A 20,761-nucleotide genomic window follows, 5' to 3' on the forward strand; every position below is an offset into this window, starting at 1 on the left:
GATGCTAGAAAATGCTATCTCATCTGTAACTCACCATGCTGAGATATGTTTTCAGGTTGATGGCGGACATTTTGAACAGTTGATCTAATATAAGAATAACTTATGTTATTTTATTTTGTTTTAAAAGTTTAGTTAGTTTTTACAATTTTATCCAATAATTGAAGGCTGTTTGTTTTAGTCTAAAATTGTAATTCAGTATTTTCCATATTTGTATGTATTGTTCTGCATTAATGAATACTGTTTATTTACTTTTTATTTTATATCAATTTCCACAGAATTAAATCCTGTAACAAAATAGCTAATGAGTTTTATTTTTATTGTCAACATTGACAATTTAACAAACTTATTTTACGCCAAAGCTAAAAAACTGTGTTTTTCAAATCAATCTTTTTGTTTATTACCCTCTATTTCATAGAAAATAATGGTGATACAGTTGTGTGAGAATTTTCAAAAATTCTTCAGATCAAAAATCATAAGAAACCATTAAAATTGCTCCTTAATTTGCCTTCCCAGAATTTCAGTAGGGCTTCATTTCAGCGAAGGAGCCAAAATCAGGGTGAAATCTTTCACTAGTCATAACTTTCTAATGAAGCATTTTCGGATCCAGTTTATATAAACTTTTTTTATGATTTTAATGAGAGATACGCCTACAAAATTTAGCAGAATCCTCTTGGGACATTCAATATATGTGCATATATCAAATTGTGATTCGTTGAATTTTATGTACTTTATTAAAAATTAAATTAACTTAAAAAATTCACTGTATAATAATAGTAAAAAATAATACTTTTTCCTAGTTTAAATTTTCATTTTCTGAAACAGTTGCCAAATTAATAGCTAACAACTTAATGGGATACATAAATTGATTCAAACTTTAAACGATCAAAATTTAAAATAAAATTGAAAAATTTTTTTTTACAATCTTTTTTTAATAAAGAAAATTGTTAATTAATTTATCATTAACAATGATAAAGAAATAAAAAATATCTTAAAACTGTATATTTGACAATTTAATGTTTTGTTTAGGTCTTCCATTAATTATCTGAAAGAAATTTCTTACAAAACCATAAAAGGAATTTCATATACAATTTTTTATTTATTTACACAATTCATTTATTTTCAATTGGTTCCAAGAAGGGACCATAAGTAAATAGAATTACAATAAGCACTTGAGAGAGGTTCCAATGAATCCCCCTAAAACATACATGTTTAAACAATACATACATACATACATAAAACAATAGTTTATATGTGTAAATGTACTTGCACAGATTCACTCCATAAAAAGTACTAAGTCCAAAAAACTCTAACAAAAACAAAAAATGAAATTATATTATAAGACAAAACAGTAACATAAATAGCTTATGAAAGGAAATTATGTTCTTCATCAAGGCATAGAGAAGATGGTCATTACTTAAGGGGTGTTGTCCCAGCCCATGAGTCACCCAGGTCCAGCAAATGGCCCAGCAAATTCACTGGATATCCTCACCATTGTCAAGGAGATTCAGTGCTAGATAGTTCACATGGTTACCTAGCTGTTATATGTAAGGTGAACCAAACCGTTTCATTTTTTCATTTCTTCGTGAACATTAGGCAATTCCAGATAATTATAGATTTTTTGTTCTCTGCAAACCATGGCACCTCTGTATTCATCATATTTTACTTTACTTTTTATTTACATCAATTTTCACAGAATTAAATCCTCTAACAAAATAACTAATGAGTTTTGTTTGAATATTGACAATTTAACAAACTTTACGCAAAAGCTAAAAAGCTGTGTTTTTCAAATCAATCTTTTTGTTTATTACCGCCTATTTCATAGAAAATAATGGTGATACAGTTGTGTGACAATCTAAAAAAAAATGTTCAGGTCAAAAACCATAAAATAAAATAAAATAGACATAAAATAAATTTAATTTAATTTTAAAACATAAAATTGCAAAAAAATTCTACCAACTTATTCTGGAAATGTTATATAACCTCAACATTGCTCTTGCTCATCATTCCACATAGTTGTATACCATACATTCAAATGGGTTTCAGAATGGCCTTGTACATTAAAAGTTTGTTGGGCGGCAACAAATGTGAATGAACTTTTGCTTATTGACCAATAAAGGTTCTTAAACCTGATTTAGTTTCCTTTTCTCTGTAACATGGCCTTCCATGTCAAGCGATGGTCAAGGTAGAGCCTGAGTTACTGCTCAGTCAGAATGCAGGATTCAAAAGACATCTAAGGCAGTCACCTTTCCTTAATGCGAACCTGACATGAATTCATTTATTGTGATTTTTCTTTATTCTCAACTTTGCTAGCCACATCCTGATCAAGTCTAATGTCGACTGAAGTTTCCCTGAGGCCAGGCAAGGGTCTTTTTCAGTAGCCGGGATCGCTGTGTCAACAGCAAACAAGGTGATGGTTACATGGGTCGAAGCCAGAAGGCCGCAGTGAAAATTGAGCTCAGGACTGGTCCTAAAAAAGAGCTCTGAGGAACTCGCAATCTAATGTCAAAGAATCCAGATAACTCGTGGTTGCACCTGAGCTGGGAAAAACTCCCATTGAGATAGTTCTGCAAGATTAAATAGAAAGGTTGAAGAAAACTGTGTTTTAGCTTATGGAGCAGTCCAGGCATCCCAACTCCATAGGAGAAAGACACCCACCTTGTGATGTTACTGGTCGCCACACCACCCCCTCCATTCCGAACTCTGAGGGGCTTTACCGGAGGTCGTCTTTAGACCATGTAACTGACTATATCTCACAGTCATTAGCCAGACCTCGGTTGGGATGCCATGATGTGATGTAAATGACTAGGCAGACATTTGCATCAGTAAAATACAAATACAGCCGAAAACATCTTTTCTTTCCAGATTTGGTGATGACATTCACAGCCTTATGTGTCTGTTCAACAGTAGAATGTCCACTTCTGAAACCAAATTCATGATCTGAAATAATATTTCCTCACTCAAAGATTGGTCACAGTCCACAGTCAACAGCTTCTCAAACAATTTTAATAGAATCGGTAGAAGACTCTAAATTGGTCTGTAGGAAGACACATCCTGCGTAAGTATACTTGGGTTTTGAAATCACAATTTGAGACACCTTACACTCTGATGAGAACAAGACGGAAATGGAGGTCAAGAACAAAATGGAAATGAGAAACAAGATGGAAGGGAATGGCATTCCTGATGCCATTGAAAAGGTGTGTTATGTACATGATTGCCTTGAAAGGGAGCATAACTAGTATTTTATGTGTAATCAAATTAAAGCCTGGAGCCTTCTTTGCCGTTCCTCTTACTTGATTACCTACAGCACCTCTGTTATTGAAAAGGGCCTAATCAGATGGTTTACTGACACTGGGATGAACAAGAAGTCAATTATTTCTTCAACATTAGTATCCCCTCTGTCATGTGAGAGAAACGTCTTATTCAGATATGTAGCAAATAGCTCAGCATTTTGTCCATCATTCTAACCCACAACCCATCAGATGCTTTCAATGGAGAGAGGGATGGTGTAGGCCAATGAAAATTCTTCGTGGCTTTCCACAAAATATACCCATTTCCATTCAAGTGGGAAAGATTCTCAAGAAGCAAATTAACAATACAGTTTTTCAATGTTTTTCCTTGAGTCGTTGCATATGGCGAGCCCCATAGGATGCTTAACGTTACAGTCCTCCCTGCAATAAATCTGGAACTTAAGGTTGCAAAATACAACGAAAATAATTCATCCGTGGTCGCATGGCAAGGAGGACAGTAGATCGTAGACAGTCTAATAGGCCTCATTTAGTCCAGGATTTCAACCAAGGACGCTTGAATTTGATCCGTGCTCAATCCAGAGAATTGGTGAAGTGCTAAGGAACTTTTAATAAGCACTGCAGTACCTCCATGTGTCCTACCATCGGGATGATTTGTCGTACATACAGAGTATACTCGAAGTCGAAGATAGTTCCGATCACTGAAGTGTGTCTTCGAGATAATGATGACATCCAAGGATTCGGTTAGGACCAGAGCTTTTAACTCCGCTCGCTGATTAATTAGACCATTACTGTTACAAAGTTAGTGTTACAAACAGACCACGTTACAATTTTCAGAAATTTAGCCATCAGCAGATTTTGGCGATTGCTTGGATGAGTAAGCCTTCCTCTTGTTGGATCAGGGATTCTATGTTGGAGGTCAGCTTCTCTAGTTTATCCTGAGAATCCTCACAGTTATTCCCAACCGTCACAGCATATGATAAGGGAGACTACTGGAATCGGTACGAAGATTCCTGGCCGCTCTTCGTCCTGGCAGAAAATTTGGCACTATTTGAGTGGAAGCAGGACGATCGTTGGTCCGTACATTCAAGCCGAACACTATTCTGAGAGGAACGATGTGCCAATTGTTTCTGTCTCTGCAACCCTTGTAGTTGGCTGGGTGATCCGATTGACATTTTTACAAATCTTGGGAGTGCTTTTGTTATTCCTTGGGCAATCAGTAGTCCTGGGCACAATGGAATGGTCGCATGCAGTTGTTTTTGTGTGGTGATATTGTTCATTAGGGAGCAGAATACTCAGATGGACTAGGCTTCTTTCAAGTATGAATGTTGATTACTGTTTAAATCGGGTTGGCGCGAGACAGACTTGGTATTTTTGGTATCTTGGTATTTTTGAGGTAAGTTCTAAATTTTTCGACAGCTTCACTGCAGAGGGCAGATTGTTTGTTTACTTCTCTTCATGTAAGGTCAAGGTGTATTTAGATGGACAGGGATGTTTTAAGTGCTGCAGGTATGGTCACAGGGCTAATTTCAAATCCAAAATCCAAAAAAAAATTGGATTTTGGACTTTTTCTTAACTGCAATAATAAGCCCTCATTGAGAGCTTTTCAACGATATATCATAAATCATACTTATTTTCACAGGTTTCAGAGTTATAGCCAAATAAAATTTTAACTAATGAAATATTTGGATCTTACAAGGCTCCGACTTCATCTCCTTTTTCTGTTTTTAACTTTTTTTTTAATTTAAATATATTGATTTATTAATAATTATTAATCTCTGATTGTTAAAAAAAAAAAAAAAATACAATAAATAATAATTCAATTATATATATATGAAAAAATATAAGTTAAAATTTTATGTACTTTTCATTTCATGAGTATATGTAATTTAATAGGCTTACAAGGAAGTCATCTGATGTCCACATCAAATTTTCTTTTTTTTAATTTAAATGTATTGATTTATTAATAATTATTAACCTCTAATTGTAAAAAAAGTTTTACAATAAATAATAATTCTTTAATAATAATAATAATAATAATAATAATAATAATAATAATAAAGAAAAAATATCAGAAGTTATTAATGAAATAAAATTTTATGTATTTTTAATTAAAAAAAAAAAGTGTATATGTAATTTAATAGGCGTACAAGCAGTCATCTGGTGTGCACATCAGATTTTTTAGTTTTGTTAAAATCTTGTTGAATTTTAGATTATTTTAGATGTGAGTACAGCAAAAACTCTATAAAATCCTTATAACCTAATGATTTATTCAGTTTGGTTTAAATATAATTCAACAGTACTGGAAGGTAATTATAATAAAAAATATAAAATTTTATTATATTAATATGTTGAATAAATTTGAAATACATATGATTTCTCTTCTGTAGATAATTGTAATAGTTACTTTAGTGTTATAAAATTAAACATTTTAAACATTACCATAATTTTAAAAAAAACTTTACCAGAAAGTAAAAGTAATTGATATAACTGTTGGGGGTTGTATGATTAAACAAGAATAAATCCTCTTAAATAATACCATGAAGTATGACTGTTCTTGATTAAAATATCAGAGTATGAGCTCATGAATATTATTCCCCTGAATAACCTATAACTCGTACATCTTGCTTCATTTCAATTCAGTCATGGTCAGTTTTTGTTGATTTATTTAATTAATATTTATGTAAACAAATTTAAATGATTACAAAACTGTTATTCTTGACTTAAAAATTTGATTTTATATTTTTTTTAAACTTGTTAACTCTTCAGAACATTCAACAGATTGTACATAGGAAATTTTTTTGACATTAAAATCAACATTTCAGGAGAACTATTTCAATTTGAACAATTTAATTCATTTAAATTTAATTAAACAAAATGTAATAATATTCATCAGTAAAATTAAGCTTTGAAAGGTTAATCAAATAAAGCCATTGTATTCTTGAGTTTCAGTCTTCGTGCCATTTTTCTGTTGATTATAAGAGTTATTCCCAAATGATTTTCATGGATTTCAAGTCTTTTTAGTATTTATTGCAGATTTTTAATTTCTTTTTTAATGATAGAAGTGTTTAGATTGCATGAATTATTTTATTTGTAATATACCATCTTGATGTTTGAGTTCATCGAAATTCTGACTGGAAACGCTGAATTATTTCTATGTTTGAATTTGACGGACCACTCCATAATTGGATGTCATATATTCATATTGGTTTTCTGTAGTAATGATTTATATATTAAGATTTTATTGTGTGATAATCAAATATGGCGTCTGATAATCTCAGCACTAAGCTTGGTGTATTTCGTAGCAGAATATTACACCCTGACTGGCCATATTTGCAAAGCTAATGTTAAAGTAAATAATATTATACATCTTATTTTTGGAATAATTAGAACAGCACCCACATTTCGGTTGTTGGTGTTAAGTGATGTACTTTCACCACACTTTTAGAGGAAGGAGGCCCTTCTGAGAGAGTTCAACAAGATTTGCCGAAGTCTAGAACTGCAGTTCACACTGACATCCTAGAAAGGTATTGTTCAAGAAAACCTCCTCTCTCCAGTGCTTCTGGAGATTGTGCTGATTTCACCTTTTCTCTGAGAGAACAGTGAAAAAGGAAGGGCCATAAAAGTGTTCTTGTCTTGTCTGTGACTTACCATGTATTTCTGAAGTGATAACTGGATTTGACAAGCACCATAGGATATGTTAACAGACTGATGACAGATGCCCAGACTCACATATAACTGGGATTGGTTGCTGGAATCAGTATGTGACTGGATCTTAACGCACCATAAAAAATTTAGAAGAAGAGTTCTCTTCCAGAGTATATGAGGGTAATCCAAAAGATTTCCTGATGGAAACGCTTAGTGTAATTGAATAGATAACATGACTTATGTTAGAATACAAAACTTCTGTAATAAAATTTGATCTTTAAATTGTTCATATTTGTGTACAGACTGTGTATATGACAGTATTTGTTTGTATTCTATGAATACATTTATTACATTAATGCACTACTTAGCCAAACTTTTTTAAGTGTGATTACTGAAAAAGCCATATGCCAATATATATATATCTGTATGCATGTGTGTACAATAATTTAGAATGGAATAATTGCAGTAGTAATAAATTGAAATGTTGTCCAAGAAGTCAAAAGAGTGCTAAAACATTTTCATTTAGTTGCATGTGATTTTTTCAGTGTCTTCTGTGTAAACCAGGATATATAGTGGTGTCTGCATATGGAATTTGTAATTTTTTTCAGAAATATATTAGAAAAATTCTTGTGCCACAGTAAGTACTTTTTCTTTGTAAAAGTCAATACAGATTTAATACAAAGCTGATTCCTTATTAATCTTTTCAGTCCAAAAATGCTTTGCTTACATTATTACTATAAAATCATCAATTTTTTTTTTGTTTTGACAAGCCCATGAATTTATCACAATACGAACTGTTATCATTTTTATTTAATAATGAAAAGATGTAGATAATTTGAAGTTTAATGTTAAATGCGACTAAATGGACATATTAAAGTTGGACAATCTAAATTTAAAAAACAATATTAATAAGTTTATTTCATTAGCTTCGCATGCAAGCAAACTATATGTAAAACTTTAAAATTAAATTTAAAGCTGTTGAACTTTCTTTTTTGTAAGTTTATATTAAATTTTACTAGAAGTGACTAATATTGGTTTGCCATTAAAACTTTAGTAGCCTGCTTGTTATTAACTGAAGAAAACATTTTACTAAATATTAACAAACTCTGACTGACTGCTAAAAAATAATTTTACCTCTAAAACAACAGCAGTCCAATAATTATATTCAGAGCAGTTGACAAAAAAGTAGGAGTTTGGCTTAATTGTTTATATATAAATATTTAACCCATTAAACAAAGGTATTTAATGAAAAAGACTTAGATTTTATTCCAATTTACATCAAGAAAATTAAATATTAAATTACACAGAAACATTTAAATTAACTGTTCCTGATGTTGATAGAATGTTCTGTATATAATTTCTTTTTTATTTTTAATATCTGTTCCCCATCAATTCTTTGTTAATTATTTACTTTTCAATAAAAATGTATAGATTTAAATTAAACATCTTTATTATAATTATTTTCTTTAACAGAAAATCTTCAGTAACATAACTGAAATCATTATAAAACAAAACAAACCAATACGTATGAAACACAAATACAATTGGTACAAGAAATGAACTGTTCTGTTTACACAATATGTTATAATGGATAAACAGGATCCATCTTCAGACAAGTTATAACAAACATTTATAAGTACTCTAATAACAGAAAGTTAAAATTGACCAATCACCTTACAGATGTAAATCACAAATCTACTAAGATTAACAACCTGGATATTCCATATAAACACAAAAAAGGATCAGATTTTAACACATAAATAATACAAAATGCAAACTATCAATGTAACTTTTTGATGACAAAAATATTCAGTGCATTTTAGGTGTTAATAAAAGAATAACAAAGTGATGTACTTATATGCATATTTTATTGCTGAACAGGACATTTCAAATAGTTTTATTCACAACATTTAACTTCAAATAAGTTTCACATGAGTACCTTTTGTGGCATGTAAAATATCTACACAATATTCAATTTCATGCCATAAATTATGAAAAATATTTCCATTTTTAGTTTATTGATATTGGCAACCTATCTTTAACAAACCCCCAAAGAGAGAAATTGGAATATATTAGGAGATCAAGGTAACCAGGGAATTGGTCCATCATGACCAATCCAATGTTAAGGAAATTGTTCATGAAGGAAGTCCCTAACATGTAAACCCCAGGATGATGGTGCACCATCTTGTTGGAAGTAAACGTTGGGTTACCAATGTTCAATTTGTGGTTCTGCATACTCCTGCAACATGTCTAGATAGCTACTGCTAGTAACTATTGGCTCAGCAAAGAAAATCACTTCTGATATTGTCCGATCACTTAATAAGCATTCAATCCACACCAAATTGTTATTTTCAGGCTATTACATAGTGTTTGTCCAATGGCAAGAGGGTTCTCACTACACCAAATCCGACAATCTGACGATTAACGTGACAAGAAACATTTAAGATTACTTTTTCAAAAAAATGCATTATCTTAGTTCACTTTTAACACGGCTTTTGTAACGGCATGGTTTATCGTCATCTTGAATTCCATGCACCAACTGAATTTTGTAAGCATGAAATTTTAGCAGCTTGTGAAGAACCTTCACAATCGTTGGCTGCTGTAGTTCTAGTTCTAAACTCGTATGACGAGTAGATTTACTCGTGCATCTCTGAAAAGTTTCTGTTATTCAACTTCCTTGGAGACAAGAGGTCTGCCAGGCATCTTTTTTGTGTGCTACACTTCCTGTATACTTAAACTACTGATATCAACATAACAATAATAACGGATTCGCTTTCACGAAACCATAGAACGCATATTGCTTTCCCCTGCACAGTAGCCATTGCTCAACTGACTATCACCCAGACGTATCTAAGGTCATCAGTAACTATAATAACTACATCGTATGCTTGTAAGAGTCAACGCGCACCACATCGTTTGTTCATTTTTTATTAATCCCTAAAATGCGCTGAATATTTATGTTCACCTGTACTTTCTCACTCACTGACACAATAATATCAGCTGATTTCAATTTAAGAAAAATCAGTGCAGTTACTGAAGATTTAAATTGTTTTAAAAGAAACTGAAAGCATTAGATTTGAGTTAACTGCAATATTATATTACGTAAATATGGTTTGGTTTGTCATAAGTTAAATAGTTTTGTATGAACTTGTTTATTGTATATTTTCTCTATTCTTACTTAAAATGTAATCAAAGAGTTAATAAAATCATCTGTAAATCTAGATTAAAAATAAAAGAATGTTTCCATTTATTTTAACAAAAAATAATAAACTATTTGAAAATAAATTTTTTTTTAGCTCCTGAACTGTTGTAATTTTTCTGATGAAAAAACAGTTTCTGATGACTGAACAGTTTATTATCAGAAGTTTATAATGTTAATAAATAAAACAATGTAAACTTTAGAAAGTTTTCGTTGATTCAAAATTTTATTTGAAAATGAACGGTTAAAACGACTTTTAGAGCATTTTATAACAAACTCATTAGAAATACAGTGTCCATAAATGATAACAGATTAGTGTGTTGCATATTATTGTTAACGAAGGCAATTTTTACTGAAATGCTCTTGAAAATCTAAATTTTTTCACCTCTTTATATTAATAAACGTTAACAAACAAGTATGCGCTCTTAGCGGCAGAACATAGATTGTACTCGCACTATCTCCATTCACTTTTCCAGCATTTGTGGAGTAATATTTTCGTTTCATGTATGCTTCGACAATGCGGTCAAACCTGCAACAGTCAACAACAATAACCAGTGGTATAAATAATATATTCAATATAACACAAAAAAAAGATATCCATTACAATTTATGTCTGATGACCTCGGAGGTCAAGAACTCTGCCTATCCTTGCTGACCCAACAATCCGGAAAAGTAATAATCAAGGTGTCACAAATAATATCAGTCCAGCGAGCAGGTTTACCATCCGACCAGAAGATAATATTCTGCTGACTCTCTACAGTTGAGGAATTGCATAATTAAGTAGCATCTTTAAAAACATATTTAAGCTTATTTTTTTCAAGAAAGAATAAATTTACAATTATTTCTTTGTATAAGCTACACTGAATATAAATTTTAAGTCTATCCCTGATGCACACTCCAACTGCATATGAATTTTCTGATCCCCAAATATGTGTTCATGTTTATCGACTACCACTATAACATAAAGTTTTGGCTCATCACTAAAGCAGATATGGTACAAAAACTGGCTAAGCTCATTAATTTTGTTCAAAATGAAATTGTAATTTCCTCACTTATGCAATGTTTCTCTTAAGTGTGATATCATTCTTGAATTGCTTTTTTTGCTTAAATGACAGATCTATAAATACAATTTTTCTATCACCCTTAGTTTTAAATAAATTACCAAAAAAAAAAAATTAATTGAAAATATAGTTAAAATCTGTAAAATTTATAATTTTACATGGCCATAGCCTACCTGTGTATTGCCAGGCACAATAGCCTCAGGCGCATCCCGAATTAATGTCCAACAGTAATCCGCTAGCATGTTAATATTCAATTTCCCTTTACATCACCAAAATGTCTTTGTGGAAATGTTCACAGTGTTAGTCACTTGCGTCTCCGAGGTTGTCCGGGAAAAAATCCAGATGTGAATGGAGGAAATTTATTTTCAAAGACATATTACATACCACAGCTCTGTATGAAGTAAGAAGTTGATTTACAATATTGTGGTAATTGTCGGATTTTTGTTTGCCGAAAAAATGTTTGCAAACGTCTTTAAATGAAGTCAAGTTGCACTACCTACATTATTTAACATTGAGTTAAATACATCATCTTTGACCAACACTCTTATTTGAAGATCAACAAATATTCCTTGTTTAATTTTTCCTTCACTTACATTCGGAAATTTCTGCCTTACAAAAAGTTACAAAATTTTTCATTAGTCCTAGTTTGATAAGCAGGGCTCATGAATAATATTTTTCCCATTTGGAGTTAAAGTTGTTTCGTTTCTTCTACTCTTTGGTAACATAATGTTTATCCCTAGCTCGCCTATCCCATTCGCAAAGAAAATGTTTTTTATAATTTACTTTTTCAAGAACGTCTTTCATCACATTGCATGTCTCTTTCAAATTAATACCATAAGCGATTGGTATTGAAGGATATTTGAATCTATGAAAAGGTGCCAGTCCTCAGGCACCAACATAAGCTCATCAATATTTGTGCAATAAACCAAATTATTTTCATTAATAAAGTAGAGAAGTTCTTTTTGTTGGCTTCAAAAGCCCAAAATTTTTGTATTTTTTTGAAGTAAATTCCAACCTTGCAGTCTTGATCATAACAGTTCAGCTTATCATTTAATTCACCTTGTGATATAAGACGTGGCTTATTGGAAGATAATTCAAAATCAAAATCATAATTATCTTCTTCAGTACTGTCTGATTCTTCGTTGCTGCTTTTGAAACATACATTCACAGGTGGCTCAGGAACTGGAATAATTTCACTGTGAGGTACAGGTCTGATTGGAGATTACAATGAAGTATATTTTACAGTATGTTTAGATTTTTTAGAAATGCCAGACACCTTTTAAACAAAAGTAACAATAGGTTACATGATCCTTTGGTTCGTGCCAAATCATAGGTACATCAAATGACAAAGCCTTCCTTGAACCTTTCAGCCATCCTCTTAAATATACAGAACAATTAGTGCATACTATATGAGGAGCCCATGTCATATCCTGATCACCAATTTTACACTGGAAGTACAAATGATATGCTTTTTTAATTAAAGGTGTAATGTTTTTTCTATTTGATTTTGTGGTAAACTCACCACATACATAACAAAAGGCATCCATGTCATTTACCCAATTTCGAGGGATTATGTCACTCCACTGTTAACAAACTTTTAAGATAGCAATAAGACCGAACAAAATTAATTCATTCCTAAATCCAGTGCTTAATACAGACAACACAGCTGTCTTTTCAGCTACATGTTTTGACCTGCATAGACATGATTAATCTTGTCCATAAAGGCTCAGTCTTCAGTATTAGATATGATGTCATAGTGTGTGACTATGATATGATTTAATTCTTTGTCTAGTATTAGTTATTTATTGCTTACAAATTATATTAACAAAGTTAAACAATAAAAAAGAGCTAACAAAATACAATATAGGAACTTAAAATGCTAACTACACGTTGAAAAATGAAAAAAAAATCCTTTAAAATTTAAAAATTTTTCAAAAATGGTGGGTGATAAAAAGATTCTAAGATCATATTTGTTTTCAGCATCAAAACCAGATTAAAATCATGTATCGCATGTGAGGAAACAAAAATTATGTTTATAAGAGCAATCATTAGGTTTTATTTGATACAAAATTTGATTTCTATTTGCATGAAGCCTTAGACGTTTTACATATAAGCCTTTGCACTATAAGACTTTGGCACTTGTAACTGGCATGAAACTTGCCTCATTGACTTACCAGGTTATCAAACAAATCGCCTCAACTGATGGTTTACCAGTGGTTTTACTCTTCTCTGGCAAGCCAGTTCACCTGTAATTTAATAAGTTTCACATTCAGAGAATTTATACTCTGTCTGACTATAAAAATTCTCAAAAGAATAACAAGAAACCTTTTTTCACCTAACCGCACAACAAATTGTTTCTTTTTTGTTCCAAAGTCACCTTAAATAAATAAATATTACATTGCCAACTTGTCGCTAAATAGTAAACATAATTTACTTGTTTGTATAAATCTGAAACAAAACATAAATACAGGCAATAATAAGATTAAAATATTAGCTATGCTGAAGAATAATAAATCTTAGTCGGGATAGTCTTTTGGGGACACTGCACAATTCTTGTTACTAAGATGAAAGTATGTATTGAAATCCTTGGTCTATGATAACTAATAGTGAGGATTTATGTATAGTCAATTCTTTAAGTAGAATTTAGTATACTTTAAGAATATAGAATTTAACTAAATTGTTACATTCAGAACTGAAAGACCATTTATAGGTTTATCAAATCTTGTTTTAAACATAAACAAAAAACTAAAAAAAATTACTGCAAAAGAATAATTTCATAATAATGAATTGTAAATAATTTAAAATTTTTTTATGTACAAAAATAATCAATGAAAAATACTTGTTTAACATAAATCTAATTTAATGTTAGTAAAAATTACTTTTAATTACTTAGAAAATTATATTTTTCTTTTTAACAGATAAAGAAAATTTATAGTAAACAATGAAAATAAATTTCATTAAAGTCAATTAAGGACAGCAATGACTACCAGCAACATACAATTTTATCACCTTCCTGTAGAAATAGAATGTCCATATTGTCAAATTAGGGTAGTTACAAATATTACAAGAATACCTAACCTTGGTTCAACTTTATGCGGATTGATGTTGTGCTGTGTTTGGTAATTTAAAAATAATAATATAAAAAATATTAATTAGCATAATGTGTATCTATGTGTAATGCATATACTCTAAACTTAGGTGAAAAATAAAAAAAAAAAACTAAAATAAAAACTAAAAAGTTTATTGACAAAAAAAATAAGATTAAATATTTTAAAACATACAACAATTATCTATGAAGTGAATAGACTAATTTAAGTCCTATTACTTTTCAACAACCTTTTGTCTAATTAAAAAAAAAACTGTCAGCTTTAACATCAACTGATACCAATATGAAAACAGTAGCTCTAGTCACAGAAGATGAGTGCAAAGATAACTCTGTAACTTGGAGGCATATGACACTATGTTCACTTTTTTCAAAATGGAAATTTTAAGCTATACTTGCACAACTTTCTGTGCTCTATCAAGGAGTATAGAACACTATGCCCAACGTTAATAAAAAAGAAAGATAGACCATTACTTTGTTTCTAGGTTTTATGAAAATAATACAGTGAAATTAATAAGGTATTTTAAAATACTAAAAATAATTAGACATTGTTTTTAAAGAGGACAGGCCAATTAAGCAAGTTAATAATGCACCTCATCTTTTGTGACGTAACTTTGAGAGACTCTTCTACTCATCTTTGGTTAGGAAATTCCTTAATTGTATAAATATATCTGATCTATGAATATATTCAATCATATGTGTCATAATCATAATCTTGTTATGTCCTATTTGTATGAAATACATAAGCTAATTCTATTGTTTCACATGTAGCAAGAGGCACTGTGAATAATTATAGCCCTAAAAGGGTTTTTTGATAAAAACCAGTTGTAGAGAGTTGGCCAGCAGTAGTATTGAGGCATACTGGTAACCATCTTAATCCATGTATCCTGATTATCTTAAAAGTAATTTATTCAGGAGTTAAATAATTCATTGTGATATAATTAAATGAATTATACCACATGTACAAATGTTTTCAAAGATATCTAATAAATTAACAATAAATAGCAAAAATATTATTGTCAAAAAATCATTTAATGCTGATTTATAATTAAAAATAAATTCAGATATATCACTAATGTATTGTATTTGACTTGTAATGTTTTAAAAAGAAGTAAATAAATATTTTCTAAACTGAATATAATAGAATAGTTAAAAAACGGCTGTTTAATTTGAAAGATCTTGAATCTGACAACAGTGATAGCTGGGCTGGCCCAGGAGTCTATACCTTTCGCATGACTGGTTGTTCTCTTCTAAGAACTGTTTAATCTCATCATTAAGCAACATCATTTGGGAGTATGTCTGGAGTTTACCATTTCACACAATTCAATTTTGTGAAATGGTAAACTCTTACAGGATGAGGATCTTTTCCTTCACAAGTAGAAGGTATTGGCCACAATAACAATCATTCTGGCAGGTTGTTTGATTCAACCAAATATAGCAGATTAATTCCCTAACAGCAGTTGTGGCAGGTAAATGAGCTTCCAATCTACATGATGTAAAAAAAAATACAGCTTAATTTTTTACACTCATAGATTACCATGTTTTACAGTGTTTGATTTGTTAGTATAATCTATAGCCATGCATTTGGTGATTTAGAAGAAGACATTCTTTCTCGAGATTCTCGAGAAACAAAATTATTAAACACTTCATCATATGGAAATTACAAAAATTACAATAAAAAAGTTAAAAATACAAGATAGATAAAATGCATTATTCAAATACATACTAAAATAACATTTTTGAGACTGTCGTTAACAACAGTTCCAGCAGTGATTCCACTGAAGAACTGTATATAGTTAACTGATATATATACAGCAGTAAACTATAGGAAGAGACAAAAAAGGGAAATTATTCTTCTGTTCTTCAAAAGAATAATTTACATGTAACGTGAAAGCAAGTTGATTTTAAAAATTATTCAATTGTTTACATAGGTGATGTGATCCATTCTGGTCAATGAAGGATTTTTATTTATGAAGTTTCAATAAGAGAGTTTGGTTTAAAAGTGTATATATATATATATATATATATATATATAAAATTTAGGAGCTAGGATAACTATATTTCTTTAAAACTTAATGTTAAGGAATTACTCGGAATATCTCGCAGAGTAAGCAGTCTGGCAATCAAAGTGGTTCAGGATAAAATAGCGGTAACTAAGCCATATTTATTTAAATTTCTCTGTAAATCAAACAAGTTAAACAACAATGATTTAGTTTTACACATGCAGCTATCATTTTAGTAAAAAAAGGTGTATTCTTTTCTTTTTTTTTTCAGTGCACCTTTTTGTTTATGCTGCTTCGGATTAATACCTTGCTGCTTAGGTCTTTTACCTGGAAATTGTTTTATTTTGCACACGTGTCCAAATTGTGATAGATATTTAGGTATAGCCAGAGGTTAATGAACAAATTGTCAAAATATAGAGACTGTTACTATCAGAATTAAACATGTTATGACAAACATAATATAATTTCTGATAATAATTAGTAAAACTAATAGTATTAGTTCACTGTAATTTAAAGTAAATTTGTAACTTGATAAGTAAAAATAATATGTTATTAAATAAAATTATAATTACATTGATTTACAAATAAAAAAAAAAATAAAAGTACAATACTATATGTTCATTATGAATATTTTATTAAAACATTTTTGCTCGTTTTGATTTCCAAAAACATTGTCAGTCTGTACATTACGGTATATCATTGAAGAATCTACTTATTATTTTTTTTTTTTGGCCTGCATGGACCACACTAAGTGTTGGTTTATTACTTTTTCAACCACTTTTTCTTTTTGTAAGCGTTTGATTCTGTTTTCTTTATAGTCTGAATCATTCTTTTCTACTATTGTTTATTTGTTTTATTTAGTACATGTGTTCCTTCATGACCTCAGTTTCCTCTTTGTACCAGTTTCATGTCTTTATATTTTCTAGGATTCTTTAAGCTAGCCTTCCCATTGGCATTCTCTTATTATTAAAAATGATAAATTATATGGTTTTTTCAAATTATATGGTTCTTTCAAAGGAGCTTTGAAACCAAGTTAGTAGGAATATTCTTTACACAAAATCCCTTGTGTAATGAATCTTTTGATGTTCAATCTATGTTAAAGGATTTTTTATATTTACCACTTAGTAGTCATGAACTGACTGGGTAGCTAAATGATACGTATAATTTCCATATGTAATTGAATCAGTCTGAGGAGGAAGAGACTAAATCAACATTTGCATTTTTTTTAATTATGTAATTTGGTTATACAACCAACCCAAGCTTCATCAAACTGTGAAGAAAAAAAATCATGTCTGCTTTGTAGTTAGGTTAGAAACGACTTGTAGTATATTTGAAGAGAAAGGTACCAAGTCACTGATTTGATTCCATTCTCCCCAGTACAATAATTTTGTAATTTAGTTAACTATCCTATCAGCTGTCGATTTATATGTTTGTTTATGAGTATTTCAGAAGTTATAGTGAATTTTTTCCCAATATTTATCATAGTATTTTTATTCAGTTGATTAATTTATTTACTACTCTTTAGTAGTGCACTATTTTCATTTCTTACTTTACAAATTACAAAAGTGGTAACAGTTAAAATAATCCACAACAGAAAACTTCAAAATGTAAGAACAAATGTAAAGAAAGCAATTTTACAAGGTTTACAGTACAAGACTTGTTACACTGATTTTGAGGTTAGTGCCAAAATTACTGGAAAAGAGTATAATTGTCATAATAAATGTTTCTTCTTGTCTAATTAATGTTGATTCACAAAATTTTATTTTAACTGAATCTTTAAATCTTAGTAGCAAACATTCACAAGATCTATATTTATAGAAGCTGGAAGTTAAGCAAAGATGACCCAGAAAAGGAGAAGGTAAGAAAAAAAACACTTTTTAAAATATTTGGCGATTCATAATAACAGAATAAAGATAAATATTTACCAAAAAAAATTATCAGTTTTTGCATGCTATATCAAAGAAATGTGTTTATAGACTTACTAAACTATTGTTAGCTTGTAAAACTCCCAAAAGTATGAGAGGAAAGAATCCATCTGAAAATTTGTTCAGAAATTTTGAAAATTATGTAGATGATCACATCTGTAGTAGTTTTGCTACAAAAAAGTCACATTACACTGGCAAAGAAGTAGCATATCTAGATGAACATTTAAATATATTACAAATGCATGAATTATTTGTGAAAAAAGTTTGTAACCTAAACATCAAATATAACTTTTATGGGAAATACTTCTAAAAATACTACTAAAAGGTCTTAAGTAAAGAGTTCAACTCTATTGAAAGTGCTAAAAGAACAGCTGAAGATGAACTTGTGATTCACATGAAATGATCAAATAAGTTTCACAACTCTATAACTAAAGCAAAACAGAAATTTGCCACAAATGATGCTGTTGGAATATTGTGTTTTAACTATATGCAGAATTTGCCCCCTTCCTGCATTACCTGTCCAAGAAATTTTCTATATGTGCCAATTGTAAGTAAATATATTTTGTATTAATGATGCTAAGACTGACCATTGTGTGATATACATGTATTATGAAGGTCAAGAAAATAAGGGTGCTACAGATGTTACTGAGTTTTACCTACTTGCTGACCCTTGCCCTGGTTAGTATGTTATTTAGATTTTGTGCTGGTCTGGCAGTACCAGAGAGATTTCACAAAATATTACAAATTTTATAATAGGAAGAAGCAGGATATTAGAAAGTTAATAGTGTATATGCAACATAAAAAAAGGATGTTAAACTTTTTGAAGAAAGTTATATTGAACTGGAAATATAAATAATAATAGTATGTTGATCAAACATTCGTCTGTAATATTAATAATATTATTGCATTCTTGTATACTAGTGTATCTTTTTAGTAATATTCATTTAATTTAAATCAGCAATAATGTTTATTTGCAAGCATAATATCAAATTGTGTTATTTCTATCACCAAAATGAGGAGAAAGGAACTAAGTCAAAATTAAAAAAAAACAATTTATTTAATTCAAATCAAAAGTTAAAAAAGGTGCTGCCTTAAATAGTGTTAATAGGACATATAAAGAACAGTACCTATTTTTGTGTATTTTACAGCATTAGAACGTTTTTTCATTCTCCTGAAAAATAATGAAAACTGACTCAAGTCCCTTTCTCCTCAGACTGATTCAGTTATAGAAAAAAGTAAAATTTTTATTGTGTATTAAGTATGAATTGAAATCTTTGGTCTCCATTAATTGTGTGTACTAAAGCTAGTTTTCAAAAGAAATAAAGAGACCAATCAACAATGTTTATAGTGTATGTTTTATAATTGTTCAATTTTTCAGGACAGTCAGCTTCAGGTAGCTGACTATCCAAAATTTAATGTTATTATATTTATGATGTTATTATGTTAATATAACAGATCTAACGGATCCCTACAGCACTATTATGTAAATAGCTTTCTTAAACATGTTATACCATCTAATATAAACACCTTAGTAAGCCAGCTGCTAGACTTATTGTACGTGCTATTTTATAAAACAATACATTATTTAAGTTAATAAATAAACAATAAATTATTTTAGTAAAACAATACATTCAGACTTGTAGATGAATGTTAGGTAAAATACAGAAAGAACACACCTACCTATATAAAAACATTATAAATTTATAAATATCCAAAAAACAGTATGCAAACATGATATAATAAATTAGCAAAACAATTCAAATCCAATACAAATTTCCAATTACATTGTATATATGTGACTGTTCTGAAAGCCAAATCTACTGACAAACATCTAAGAACACCAGCAACATTCATGGGAGATAGTTACAAAGATGATTGATGAAGTTAGTTTTGAGATTATCACAGCAAAGGTTTAGATTTTTAAATTAACTTCATCCTAAAATAAAAATCAATATTTAATCAATTAATTAAATTTTCACTATTTGAACTTGAAGCTAAATTAAAAATAAATGATTATAAAGAAAAATTTGCTTAAATTAATAGTTGTCCAATAACTTTCTTAATAATGGGTGGCCCAAATGAAATTATGCACCATTGTAACAAACATTTAATTTATTACATTCAAATAACATGGATAGAAACAGCTATAATACAATGAATTCTTATTTTGAAGAGATGAATGGCAACCATTTGCCTCCAGATAGGCCTGAAAATGTTACAAAACATATTTAAAAAAACATTAAAACATATTTGAAAATAATTTCTGAAGCATCAATAAATAATTGCATTTACAAATGTACTTATGTTTTTTTTTCAGTTTATGCAAGATATATGGATTGTTCTTTTAAACAGATCCTTTCATTGCTACCCGTAAATAAAAATATATAAGTAAAAGATGTGGGTATCTCAGTGGACAGAAATGAGTCTAACCCTGAAAACATTGTGCTACAAATTTAGCAAAACATCAGCACTATGCCTTGTTACACCATCTTATTGAAAGAATGCTTTAGAAATTCTCAATCTCAGGTTGACCATTCCTGAGATGTGTAGTTTATTGAAACCCAACCACCAAAGGAC

This window comes from Lycorma delicatula, chromosome 8 (assembly GCF_047948215.1).
Source record: "Lycorma delicatula isolate Av1 chromosome 8, ASM4794821v1, whole genome shotgun sequence".
NCBI classification, from domain to species: domain Eukaryota; kingdom Metazoa; phylum Arthropoda; class Insecta; order Hemiptera; family Fulgoridae; genus Lycorma; species Lycorma delicatula.